Source organism: Sturnus vulgaris, chromosome W (genome assembly GCF_052056855.1).
Source record: "Sturnus vulgaris isolate bStuVul1 chromosome W, bStuVul1.hap1, whole genome shotgun sequence".
In the NCBI taxonomy this organism is placed as follows: Eukaryota; Metazoa; Chordata; class Aves; order Passeriformes; family Sturnidae; genus Sturnus; species Sturnus vulgaris.
Window position 1 is genome coordinate 21,126,535 of NC_142282.1, and position 14,088 is coordinate 21,140,622.

The following is a 14,088-nucleotide window of genomic DNA, read 5'->3' on the forward strand; positions in this document are numbered from 1 at the left end:
GAGAGCAAAGCTGTTCCTGTGCTCCCTTGAGAGGAGGTGAGAGGTCCCAAGTGAGGTGTGAGCTCAGTGTCCTCTCTGCAGCTGAACCAAATGCCCTCAGCCACTCTTCGTATGGCTTCCCCACAGCCCCTTCACGGTCTCTGTGTCCCTCCTTTGGACATTTCTCCAATAGCCTGAGGTCTTTCTGACGTTGTGGCATCCAAAATTGCCCCCAGGGCTTGAAGAGAGCGCAGTCCCAGCCCAGAGCAGAGCAGGACAATCACCTCTCTCAAGCGAGCGGTGCCACAAGATAGGGACAGTTGTCAAAAATCAGCAGGAGAAACAAATCTAACAGAGAAACAGGTGATCTTGGCACAGGAAATGGAAGAAGCAGAGGAAGAAGAAGATGAAGAGTGGATTCCTGGTAAAAGTGAAGAAAATGAGCATGCAGAACAGGGACTAAGCATTATGCAGGTAAGTTAGCAAGAGAATAAGTTTGAAAGTGAAGGCACTTTTGTCCAAAAGAAGGAGGAATAGGAAGTCTTTTTGCTGAGAATGAATAGAAAGTTTTTTTCCATTTAGTTTGTATACGATGCTCACAGGGCTCTTGATCCTTTTGTGAGAAAATGGAGTGTGTAAAGTTGCCAATCATTTTGGAGTGAATTTGGAGGTTTTTGGGGTCCCAGATGAATTTTGGGTTGAATTCTGGGGATTTTGGGGTTCCAAGGTGAATTGGGGGGGGGGGGGGGTTGGGCAGATCCAGGTGAGTTTTGAGGGGTCCCAGGTTGATTTTGGGGGAGAATTTGTGGAATTTTGGGGGATCCCGGGGAGCGAGGTTTGGGGTTTTGTTGGTTTGAATGTAAAACCAGTGCAAGACTCCAAGCCAGTAATACAATTTAATTGGGGAAAAGAGAAAAAATAAAATACATGCAATAATATAAAAGAAAAACCACCAACAAAGTCAGAAATACAACCTGACACCCTGTCAGTCAAGGTGTTGGTAGCAGTTCGTATAAATGGTGGCTGCAGTCCTCCTGGATGACAGATGTGGTTCAGTTGAAGCAGTGCTCCTGTAGAAGGTGCAGTTTTCCTCCGAAGATCCAGCGATGATGTGGAAAAATGTGTAACTTTCCTCTGGGATCCAGTGGAAACGAATGCCTTGGTGATCCAAATCTCACTTTTTATCTAGGTAGGAAATGTTTGGCTCCTCCCCCTGGCTGGAGCATCTCCCAATGGGATGATGTAATCTTGTCAGTCACACAATAAAACTTAATGGCCCATTAACAGAATATATCTTCTGGAGGAAGGATGGGTTGTGAAAAGATAATGATGATCATCCCCCTGATCTTATCAGATGGCACATCAGCAGAGGATATCTCCCACAGAGATAAGGATCACCACCCCTCCGACATTTTAACAGATGGTAATAGAATACACATTCTTTTTATTGTACCCCAAGACTGGGGTGAATTTGTGGAATGTGGGGAGTCCCAGTTGAATTTTAGAGGGGAATTTGTGGAATTCTTGGGATCTCAGGGAAATTTTGGGGGGAATTTGGTGAATTTTAGGGTATACATGTGAATTTTAGGGTTCTCAGGTGTGTTTGGGGGATGCCAGGCAGATTTTAGGGTGAATTCTGTCGATTTTGGGGTATCCAGGTGAGCATTTGGGAGTCGTGGGAGAATTTTGAGATGAATTGGGGGGGATGCAGGTGGGTATTCCTGGGAATTTTGGTGATTTTTGGGAGTCCCAGATGGGTCTTGGAGTGAATTTGGTGGATTTGGGGGTTTCTGGGTGGGTTTTGAGGGGGATTGGAGACATTTTGGGGTGAATTTGGAAGGTGTTGAAGGACTGGGTCTTGGGGGGATTTGAGGGATTTTGGGGGTTGCAGGTGGGATTTTGGGGTGAAGCCCTGGGATTTGGGGGTCCCCCGTGAATTTTGGGGTGAATTTGTGGCATTCTGGGATTTGCCAGGTGAGTGCTGGGCATCCCCGGGGGGACTTCGGGGTGAATTTGGGGGATTTTGGGTTTCCCAGCTGAATTCCTGAGGTGAAAAGGTACAAAAAGGTTTTTTTTGAAAACAAGGTAAAGCCAGAAGGTAATTGAAAATTAATAGATGTGATGCAAGTAGGTAATATGCAGACAATACACAGCGAGACAAATCATGGGAAAAATACAGTGGTAACACATGAGTGTGTGAGGATGGGATCAGTATAGCTAAGGCTCAGTTGAAGCTGAATTTGGAAAAGCATGCCAAAAATAAGAATAATAAAGGCACCTACGGGTATTTCAGTGGGAAAAGGAAGATGAAAAGAAACCTATCACTCCTCCCCTATTCCTCCCCCACCCCCATAAGCCAGACAGGACTAGTGACAACAGACAAGGAGAAGGCTGAGGTACTCAACAAGTGTTGGTCTTAGTTTTTACTGCCAGTCACTATTTCCACATCTGTCAGGTTATTGGACTGGTCGACTTGATTCTAAACCATAGTAGCAGGTCAGCTTTCAGAACACTTGAGGAACCTGAGCATGCAAGACCATGGGACCCACCCAGAGGCATGTCAGGGCCCTGAGAGAACTGGCAGCTGTAGTTGCTAAGGTGCTTCCTCCATCATATTTGAGAAATCAAGGCAACCAGCTGAAGCCTCCAGACACTGTGTTGTATTGACTCCAATACTCTTGGTCTTTTTTATAAATCTTAGAGCTCTCAGTCAATTTCTGCAGAGGATTCCCAATGCAGTTTCAAAAATGGAATCTTTGTTATTGGTCCTCATGTTGATCTTGGATATTTCCATTTTCTGCACTCCTATATTTTCGAAACATTTGTCGTGACTGAAAAGAAAGCTGAGACAAGGCATTATGCTCTTTCCAGTGATATAAATGGACCAGTATTCTTTTCAGACAAATATATTTTTGCTGTGTCTAAGCACATGTGCATACCTGTGTTTGATTTATGTGTCCACGTTTTGGCAATGGGGCAGTCACAGGGCCGTCCTGTGACAATGGCCCGGGTGCTGCCCTGTCCCGCATTCTTCCAACTGGCTCCACTTCAGGATGTCCTCCCTGCTGAGAGAAGAGGCTGGGACCGCACCTTTAGAAATGTGACTTTCTGGGTTTTTTTGTTTTGTTTTGTTATTTTTAAAGTTACTAAAAACCTTCACCTTGATTTTTTGATGTGTTGGGTTTGGGTTTTTTTCCCAGTATGGTTGGTTTTTTGTGGGCTTTTTTTGTGGGCTTTTTTGTCTCTTTGGGGATTATTGGCTGGGGTTTTATGTGTGTTTTTTTTATCTGCTTTTTTGTTTGTTTGTTTGTTTCTTTATTGCGCCTTTGTAGATTTTTTTAAGCAAATTGATTGGAAAACTGAATAGTCCTCCACTATAGTCTCCTGGATTCACCTGAGACTCTTCCTAGGCATCTCCCTGATCCTTTTTGCAATGAGTCTCACATCATTCTCCTGTGGAAACTGTCTGCTTATGGTTTGGATGGGTGGGCTGTTTGCTGGGTGACAAACTGGGTGATGGCCAGGCCCACAGAGTGGTGGGAAATAGAGTTCATCCAGCTGGTCCCCAAGGCTCAGTCTTGGGCCCAGTCCTGTTTAATATCTTTATCAGTGATCTGGACAAGGGGATAGAGTACACGCCCAGGAAGTTCACAGATGATGCAAAGTTGGCTGGTAGTGTTTTTTTCTTCTGGAGGACAGCAGGCTCTGCTTCTTCTTCCTCCTGTTCTGAGGTCGCTGCTCCCTCTTCATCCCTCATTAAATGTGCTGATTTTGTCACTTGGATGAGAAAACAAACAATTTTAGCAACAATACTAGTGGCAGGGTACAAGAAAGGAAGAGTTCACATGAATCCCCCCCCAGCAACTGACAATACCTGAAGGCTCCTCGGCCCAGCTTACCGACTACACCAGAACCCACTGTCCCCCAGAGATACTCCCTTCTCCCTGCCCCCAGCCATGATGTGAGATGGAATAGAATAACTAAGATTAAGATTCTCCCTATGTAACTCCATCATACTTCGATTCTGGGAAAAAAAATTTCCTAAAGTTCTATCATTTCAGATCATTTGAATTTGAATTTGCATACTAAGAAGTCTAGCCAGAAACTCATGACAATATTAATAGCCCATTCTAGAATGTCTGAGATGATATACACTTCTTTCAAAGCATGTGATACCTCACGTGACTTCTCCCGATTTTCAATGAACAGCTTGAGTAGTCTACAAGATTCTTGCTGCCATCTGGATTTCCTGGTATTTGGCTGGTCTATGTAAGCCAACCAGCTATTCAGCAGAGGGAATATTAGTGTGATACTTGATGGTATGTGAGATGGAACACAGTAATTTATGGTTTTTGCATAGTGATGAAGCTGTAAAGAAAGCTCCATAATGCTCAGACAGGGTGGCTGCTGGACTTCAAGCAGCAAAGGCCCAAAACGAACCAGTGAAAAAGTGGCATTGAAAAAAAAAAAAAGCCAGGTGGGAAGCAATGTGATACTTAAGGGCAGTTTACTAAAAGAGGAAACCTAGTAAAAAAAAAGTCCAAGCGTGAAGGAATAACAGGGAAAATGAATCTAAGGAAAGAAATCAATCTCATCTCATCATTTCAGAAGCTAACAAGTTGTCATTGCAATGATGCATAAAGTGAGAAATAATAAATATGTCTGCGCCAAAATCTGAAATATGAACTTTATTGCCTACTGTCTTTCACGGAATCATACAACAGTCTGTGATTAAAGATCATCTAGTCCAACTTCCTTGCCCAGTAGATCTTACAGTAGAACAAATTGCTCAAGACTAGCCAAACTGATAAGGAGCACTCTCAATGATGGGGCATCCACAACTTCTCTGGAACACCCGTTTGAGTGTCTCACCAGCTTCATTGTTGAAAAGTTTTTCCTTTTAGCCAATCTAAACCTAGTCTCAGTTTGAAAGCATGGCCCCTTGTCCTGTCTCTGCAAACCTTCCTAAAAAGTCTTTCTCCATTTGTCTTATACCCTCTTTACATATTCAAAGGCCACAATACTGTCTCTTCAGAAACCTCTCTCCTCCAGGCTAAAAGATCCTACTTTTCACAAGAACCAGGTCATAAACTGAGATGGAAGGCATCTCAGGAGATCAGATCATCCAACAGCTCAGCGTAAGAATAGCTCTGAAGTCAGATCAACTAGCTTAGGGCTGTGTCTGAATTTTGAAAATTACCAGGAATTGAAATGCTTCAAGGAAGAGAACTCTGGGTGGCTCCAGAAACAGCCTGAGAAACTCGAGCAAACTCGAAACCTCAGAAACTACCACTGCTTTCTCTCCCTCAGCCCAAGCAGTCACAAAGAAGAAGTGTTCCCAGCAGGCTGGGATAGCACACATATACTCTACATATACATGACAGGCATCACCAGCAGCCACATCCTGCTCCTTTCTGTGGCTGGCGGGAGTGAGACTGGATGTTTACATGTGGGCAAACTGGGTCCCTCCAGCAGCTCAGACACTCAGCCTGCCCAGTGACCCCACTGAATTCCAGTACTTGCAGTGTCCCAAGGCCACAGCACTACTACCTCGTAAATCAGTCAGGACTCCCCTGGTCCCACAGCCAGCACCCCACTTGCTCTCCCCCAGGCCACTGCCATTGTTCACCAACTTCTCCACTTTGATCTTTGCTGGTGCTCTCAACACTGGCACAGCCAGATGTTCTGCAGCTGTTGTCTCCTGGTGGAAAGGACTTGTAAAGCCATGTTTCCTAACAGGACTTCCACAACCTTTCAAAGCAACCTTTTCTGGGGTATGAACAATCTCATTCAAATGTCAACATTTCTTTTCCCATATGTGAAATCAGAATTTCCTTCTTCCGGGCATGCCCAAACCAAGGCACAAACTACATTGTGCCTTCTATTTCACATGCTGACTTGTTTGTAAACAATGCTAGGAGAATACGTGTTTTGATCCAAGCTAATCTCTGGCCCTTATAGTGCTTTCAGTAGTTAGTTTTGCTTTGCTATTTACTTGATGTCCAATTGAATTGTTGAATCATAAACAGACTATCTGTCTGTATACAAGCATAGCAGTGATGAATAAATGCAAGAGAAGGAGCAAGGTGATTGTTTGCTAGACTCTTCCTAGAAACTGAGAAATCTGTTACTTAATGCTGACCACAGCAGATGGAGGAAGCATCCTACATGATGTCAAAGCAATGAAACTGTAATCACTTTTATGATTACAGTCAAGGCACTGCTTTTGCCACCATAAGTGGAGTGCAGGGAATCTTAAAAGATGACACTGTAACTGTTGTCCATGCTCACTGAGAAAATAATGCTTTTACAGCGGACCAGGTCTCACCGCAGCTAAATCATGGCTTCAACTGTACACCACCTTCAAAAAAGCCCACAAAAACACAAATGAAAGGATTTGGAACCCAAGGGAATCTCGGATTGTGACATAAGCTCACTTTGGTTTCTTTCCAAATTCTCAATTCCATTTTCTTCCTAGCCAATTATCCCACCTAACCTGAGATGTAATTTATGGATTTCCAACACATCTAGTTACCTTAGAATTAGATTGCCACTATGCAAAAAGACAGAAACAAGCAGTTAATTTCAGACTGAAACCAAGGGTGTTTAGAACAGCAATACTTGGACATAACTAATCTGAATAAAACCAAAACTTGTAGGACTTACCCATGTATTTTTGGAGGTGGAAAAAGTTTTACATCGAAAAGTCCCTAGGGAGCTCTCACTCTGTGCAATGTGCCTGGAGAGGCGCTCTCGCCCGTCTTTCAAGGAACGATTTGTCACAGCAGACGCGTCAGGAGCACAAGATGGCCGACGAGAAGGGGCAGTGTAGAACTCTCTGTCTGTCTCAGTCACTACTCAGTGTAGAACGTCTCTGTCCTGGCACATTTTCGTGTGCGATATGTCCCTCCATGTCCTCGGTCCCTGCGAAACTCTATGTATTGTGAGCACTGCTACTTGCAGCTGAGAAGGACCGTGGAGCTAGCAGCGAATTCGGAGAGCGCTGAGCACGTAGTCAAGGAGCGAGAAGTGCCCCTGCAATGCGGTGCTAATAGCAGCTCCCTCAAGGCGGGGGCGAGCTCCGGCCGCAATACCTTCTCGTCCTGGCAACAGATCTCTGTGAAGGGCTTAGGCAAAAGCTTTCGATTTCCATTCGAACTGCGAGAGAGGCAGACTGTTGCACGGAGCTCTGAGAACAAAGGTGCACGCCCTAGGCGGGCTTGGGCAGAAGCAGCGTTCTCGAGCGCTTGGCTGCCAGCACACTGCTGTCTGTGTGGCGCCGCTTCAGTGGCTTCTGACCGCCGGGGAGTGAATGCGGCGCCAGGAGTGGTCGAGGGCGGTGACCGAAGACGCACATGTACCGTGCTTGTGTGCACCACGTTTCAGGCTACTAGGAGAGGAAGGTGGCTGCCTCTCACTTGCCTTCCCAAGTGCCCTTAGCAGTCGGAAGGAGCAAGCTGAAGCACTGCTGCTTGTGCTGCTCCTTGTTTCCATTGCAGTCCGCTGTGGAAACATTGGCGGTCACTTCTAGGCTCCGAGTTGCAGACAGCACCACGGTAAATGCCGCGGAGAAGGGAAATACAGAGTGCAGCGAGGACCTGGACGTCGCTTACGTGCTATAAGTAGAAGGTGAACCTAGGCACTGCCTCTTCAATCTGGCCCTCTCTACTCTGGTAGCATTTTTGCAAGTAGGCAAAGGGAGCTGCGAGTATGTAGAATGGAGGGCAGCGAGACGCAGTGTGTTATGCGCCCTTTCAGGGCTGCTGACAGAGGGCTAGTTGAAGAACGCCTTCTTCTTCCTAGCGTCCTTCTTGCTTCGCTCTAGCTGCATGGAGTGCACCACGGCAAAGGTGTGAGGAAGGGCACTGCCTCAGTTTTGGCCTCGCCTGCCTGTGCTGCGCCTTTAGCTGCACACCAGAACAATGGCATTTCTTACTCGCAAGGTAAAATAGTGTTAGTCTAGCCTCAGGATTGGCAAGTGCCTAGGCATTAAGTTGAGAGACCACGTATGAGGGAGTCTTTAGCGGTTTCCTCCCCCATGGAGCAGGTGTATTCTCATTCTTGTGCTGAACTCAATAGTCCTGGCATGGCAATTCTGGCCTGCCTTGTGCAGAGATGAACACAAATGTGTGGCTGTTATCCTCTGTACCGGACCTCTGTGTTATAAATGAGAGACAAAAGTATTCATATTCCTCAAAATTTTGGATTTCTTTATTTGATCTAGAAAGAGCAAGCAGCGCGCTGGGGAACACGAGGGGTCACCGACCCACCACGCTCCACCGAACCTTGGTTTGCAGCCTCTTCTGGTACTGTGGTTCCTCGTTGTAATCAATAATTTTTAGGTTTTTTTTGCTGTCATAATTTTGCCAGGCAAGCCGTGATGGTCGAATAAACATCCTTACACAAATTCACAAAGCCTCCGAGTGATAATCAGTCACAGATAGCCATCTGGTCCTTGTAGATAACCACCAGAGAAGTTCTGGAAGTCTGGTCCTTGAGATAAGCAGTATTGATCAGACAAAGACAGGAAGGGCTCTTTGGGTAGTCCGATTTCGCAAGCTGGTAGTGGATACAATTTATTTGATAAATATAACATAATATAACATAATGTAATGTAACATAATACAACATAATATAACATAACAAGGTGATTTTAAACAGAATTATTTAATCATGTAATTTCCTTTATCTAGTGTCCATGCTTCACTTCAGAGCTTAGTATTCTGGTTTATGCAAACCCCAATGCTTTTGTGATTAACACCAATCTTTTATCAATTGTCACAATTTCCCCACTTCTCTTTTTTTATCCCATTGATTCATGTTCTGGTTTCAAATTTTGTCAGTACCTCTTGTACTGCCATTAATTTTGTTGCCTTCTCAGGGTCTATTGGTATTGTAGCAACTTGCATTCCTTGAACCACCGACTGGATTAGTCGAATGAAGCATGGAACAAGACAAGGGATGAGCAGTAGTCCTAATAATGCACATGTTAACATAAATCCTAATTTCTTCCACCAAGTTTCCCCCAACAGGTTATTCCGTCAATTATCATTAAGCATAGAGTTCCTGGTTTGTACAGGTACATGGGCTATTCGTTTTATTTCTTCTGCAATTTTAGTAATTACTTCACCATTATCATCAATTTCTAAGCAGCATTCAGAATTATTAAACTTTCCACTCACTCCCCCTTCTTCAGCTAACAGATAGTCTAGAAGCCTGTCGGTTTTGATATACTGCTGCTCTAGTTTGGGTAAGTTGTTTAGCTATCAATTCCATTGCTCGGGCTGTCCGGTTTGAAGTAATTTCTACCACCGCTTGTAGCCTGATAATTCTATTTAGCATATAAATTGGAGTGCGATAGCCCCAGCTCCCATCTTGAGCCCAGGTAGCTGGTCCATAATATTCAATAATTCGTTCTGGGGGCCATTCATCATCCTTCCATATTTGTGTTCCCCCTATGTCTGTGCTCCTTTTATTTCGATACAAAGTTTCATACAAGGGAACTCCTAACACTCTATTACCCTTTTCCTTTGGTAATGTAAAAAACGCAGGCTGGATAATCCCTAGAGTACATGTCCCTCTCCATCTTTTTGGTAGGGTATTATAAGCTTTTTCCCCACAGATCCAAAATATTCCATCTGGGGCTTTCCAGCTTAGTTTAACTGATTCAGGTTGTTGCCAATAGGTCCTTACACTTTTTACTTCTTCAAATGGGTTGGCTCTATTTTTATTATACCAGCATAGTCCTGTAAAATTGTTCTTTATTGTCTTGGTTTGAAAGACAGGTATGGTCTAAGGAAAGGCAGGAGCCCCTTTTCTGCGATGCAGGGTGCAACCCCCCTCCCTTTTAATTATTATAGGTCCAATTCAGACTCCTTCAGGCAGGAGATATGGGGATAAGAATAACAGTTCTTTACTGGTATCTAACAAAGCAGAAAAACAACAACAGCTATAAAAATTGGCAACAGAACAGTATAGAATAACTTAGTTCCAGTCCCTTTTGGCAGTAGGCCCTCTCCCTGTGCTCAGTTGCCAATGCTGTGGGGGCAGGGCAGGTCCCGCGCAGTTGAAGAGGGCTGGGTGATGGCGGCCGCGGCCCAGGGGTGAGAGGGGATGGGGAAAGTGACTCCCCCTCATGGTGTCGGTGGTGGTGCTCGGCAGAGTGTCCGGAGATAGTAGGGTGAGCTGGGAGAGCAGCAGAGCGATGTCCAAAGGCAGGGAGCGTGGATCTCAGTGCGGGGATGGCAGGGGAAGATGCCAGAGGGGAGCCCAGGTTGTCTTCCCACTCCCGAGCCAAGCGAGAGAGAGAAGCCCTGCTCCAGACCCCCCGTCCCACGTTTCCTTTTTTCCGATTCCCCCCTGCTCCCCCTCCAGCCACCCCCTTACGAGGGAGCATTATCTGTCGTTTCAAGGTGTAGCCACAATTACTTAGCATAACAATGGGAGAAAATTCCACAGAAAGAAAAGGGAATAGTTCAACCTCCAACATTATCCACCCCTGAATTTCTGCCATACTAATATGCTATATCAAATTAAACTGTTACATTATATATACATACATGCAGTTAAGAGACCTAGGCACAGTACTATAGGTATTTCACCCTAAAACAAGGTCTCCTTGGGGTATGCATCACGTCTCTCGACTCTTTTGCATCACCCTCCAGGTGCAACCTGGTCCCTCAGCGAATACAACTCCACAGATGGGATTGTCTTTGCTGGAGGCAGGATTTACCCAAACAGTTTTTCCTAGCATACCTCTCATGTGTACCACTGGAACCTTATCTCCATCTGATATTCCCAAGGGCTCAGATTGGGCAGGGCCTGCTCGGTTAGTGGAACCTCGGGTGTTCACTAACCATGTGGCCTTTGGTAGATTAATCTCCCAGTTCTTGAAAGTTCCCCCACCCAGTGCCTTCAAGGTGGTTTTAAGCAGGCCATTGCACCGTTCAACTTTCCCTGCAGCTGGTGCATGGTAGGGGATATGGTACACCCACTCAACGCCATGTCCTCTAGCCCAGGTGTTTATAAGGCTGTTCTTGAAATGAGTCCCATTGTCTGACTCAGTTCTCTCAGGGGTACCATGCCTTCAAAGAACTTGTTTTTCAAGGCCCAGGATGGTGTTCCGAGCAGTGGCATGAGGCACAGGGTAGGTCTCTAACCATCCAGTGGTGGCTTCCACCATGGTCAGAACATAGCGCTTGCCCTGGCGGGTTTGAGGCAGCGTGATGTAGTCAATCTGCCAGGCCTCTCCATATTTATATTTGGCCCATCGCCCCCCATACCAGAGGGGCTTCACCCGCTTGGCTTGCTTGATGGCAGCGCATGTCTCACAGTCATGGATAACTTGAGAAATACTGTCCATGGTTAGATCCACCCCTCGTTCTCGTGCCCACTTATAGGTGGCATCTCTGCCCTGATGACCTGAGGCATCATGGGCCCATCGAGCCAGGAACAACTCTCCCTTGTGCTGCCAGTCTAAATCTATCTTCGACACCTCTATCTGTGCAGCCTGATCTACCTGCTCATTGTGTCGGTGTTCTTCATTAGCCCGACTCTTTGGAACATGGGCATCTACGTGACGGACTTTCACAGGCAGCTTCTCTACCCGGGTGGCAATGTCTTTCCATTCATCGGCAGCCCAGATTGGTTTTCCCCTACGTTGCCAGTTAGCCTTTTTCCACCTATCCAGCCATCCCCACAGCACATTGGCTACCATCCATGAATCAGTGTAAAGGTAGAGTTTTGGCCACTTGTCTCTTTCAGCAATGTCCAGGGCCATCTGAACAGCTTTGAGTTCAGCAAGTTGACTCCATCCACCTTCTCCTTCGGTAGCTTGTGCAACCTGTCGTGTGGGGCTCCATACGGCTGCTTTCCACTTCTGGTTCATCCCCACGATGTGGCAGGAAGCATCAGTGAAAAGAGCCTAGCATGTTTCATCTGCTGGCAGTTGGTTATACGGTGGGGCTTCTTCGGCCCGGGTCACTTGTTCCTGTTTCTCTTCGTCAGCAAGGCCAAAGTCTTCCCCTTCCGGCCAGTTGGTAACTATCTCCAAAATCCCAGGGCAATTCGGGTTTCCAATACGGTCGCGTTGTGTGATGAGGACAATCCATTTACTCCATGTGGCATCAGTGGCATGGTAGATAGAGGGAACCTTTCCTTTAAACATCCACCCCAGCACTGGCAGTCGGGGTGCCAGGAGGAGTTGTGTTTCCGTGCCAACCACCTCTGAGGCAGCTTGAACCCCTTCACAGGCGGCCAAGATCTTCCTCTCCGTTGGAGTGTAGGTGGCCTCGGACCCTCTGTAGCTTTGAATCCAGAACCCCAGTGGTTGGCCTTGCGTCTCACGAGGCACCTTCTGCCACAGGCTCCAGGAGAGACCATGGTTCCTGGCTGCAGAGTAGAGCAGGTTCTTCACATCTGGTCCTGTCCTGACTGGGCCAAGGGCTACTGCATGAGCAATCTCCTGCTTGATCTGGGCAAAGGCTTGCTGCTGCTCAGGGCCCCAGTGGAAATCGTTCTTCTTGCGGGTGACCAGGTAAGAGGGCTCACAATCTGGCTGTACTCAGGAATGTGCATTCTCCAAAAGCCTATGGCACCTAGGAAGGCTTGTGTTTCCTTCTTGCTGGTTGGTGGAGACATTGCAGTGATCTTATTGATGACCTCACTGGGGATCTGGCGCCGTCCATCTTGCCACTTTACTCCCAGGAATTGGATCTCTTGGGCAGGCCCTTTGACTTTGCTATTTTTAATGGAGAAGCCGGCTCCCAGCAGAATCTCAATGATCTTTTCTCCTTTCTGAAATACCTCCAGTGTCGTGTCCCCCCACACAATGATGTCATCAATGTACTGCAGATGTTCTGGAGATCCACCCCTCTCCAGTGTAGCCTGGATCAATCCATGACAGATGGTGGGGCTGTGTTTCCACCCCCGGGGCAGTCGGTTCCACGTGTATTGCACACCCCTCCATGTGAAAGCGAACTGAGGCCTGCACTCTGCTGCCAGAGGAATGGAGAAAAATGCATTGGCAATGTCAAGGGTGGCGTACCACTTGGCTGCCTTGGACTCCAGCACGTACTGGAGTTCCAGCATGTCCGGCACAGCATCCCTCAGTGGTGGAGTCATTTCATTCAATGCACGATAGTCCATGGTTAATCTCCATTCTCCTTCAGATTTATGCACAGGCCAGATGGGGCTGTTGAAGGGTGAGTGGGTTTTACTGACCACCCCTTGGCTCTCCAGCTCACGGATCATCTTGTGGATGGGGATCACGGCATCTCGATTCGTCCGGTACTGCCGGCGGTGCACTGTTGAGGTAGCAATTGGCACCTGTTTCTCTTTCACCCTGAGCAGTCCCACTGCAGATAGGTTTTCTGATAGCCCAGGCAGGGTGTTCAACTGCTTAATGCCCTCTGCCGCCACAGCAGCTATTCCAAAAGCCCACCTGAGTCCCTTTGGGTCTTTGTAATAGCCGTTCCTGAGGAAGTCTATGCCTAGGATACATGGTGCCTCTGGGCCAGTCACAATTGGATGTTTCTGCCACTCTTTCCCAGTCAGGCTCACCTCAGCCTCCAGCAAAGTCAATTCCTGAGATCCCCCCGTAACCCCGGCAATTGAAACAGGTTCCTTCCCGACATGTCCCGATGGTATTAATGTACACTGTGAACCAGTGTCAACCAATGCACTGTGTTCCTGTGGCTCTGATGTGCCAGGCCATGGGATCCACACCGTCCAAAAGATCCAGTTTTCCCGTGCCTCTCCCTGGCTAGAGGCAGGGCCCCTCTAGCCCTGGTTATTATTTCTCTCCTGGGCATACATAGTGGAGGTTCCTTCAAGGGGATCTGACAGATCATCTTCCCTTCTCTAATACCCTGCACCTTGGTCATGGGAGGCTGAGGCTACCTTCACTTTAGTGGAGTTCCCTCTGTTGGTGTTCCCCTCCCTGAGTTGGCGCACCTGTGCTTCCAGGACAGAAGTGGGTTTCCCATCCCACCTTCTCATGTCTTCCCCGTGGTCACGTAGAAAAAAACACAGGTCAGCACGTGGGGTGTACCCTCTCTCCCTAGCTGGGGGGCGTTGGGCTCTACTTTTGGGGTCCATGACTCGCACTGG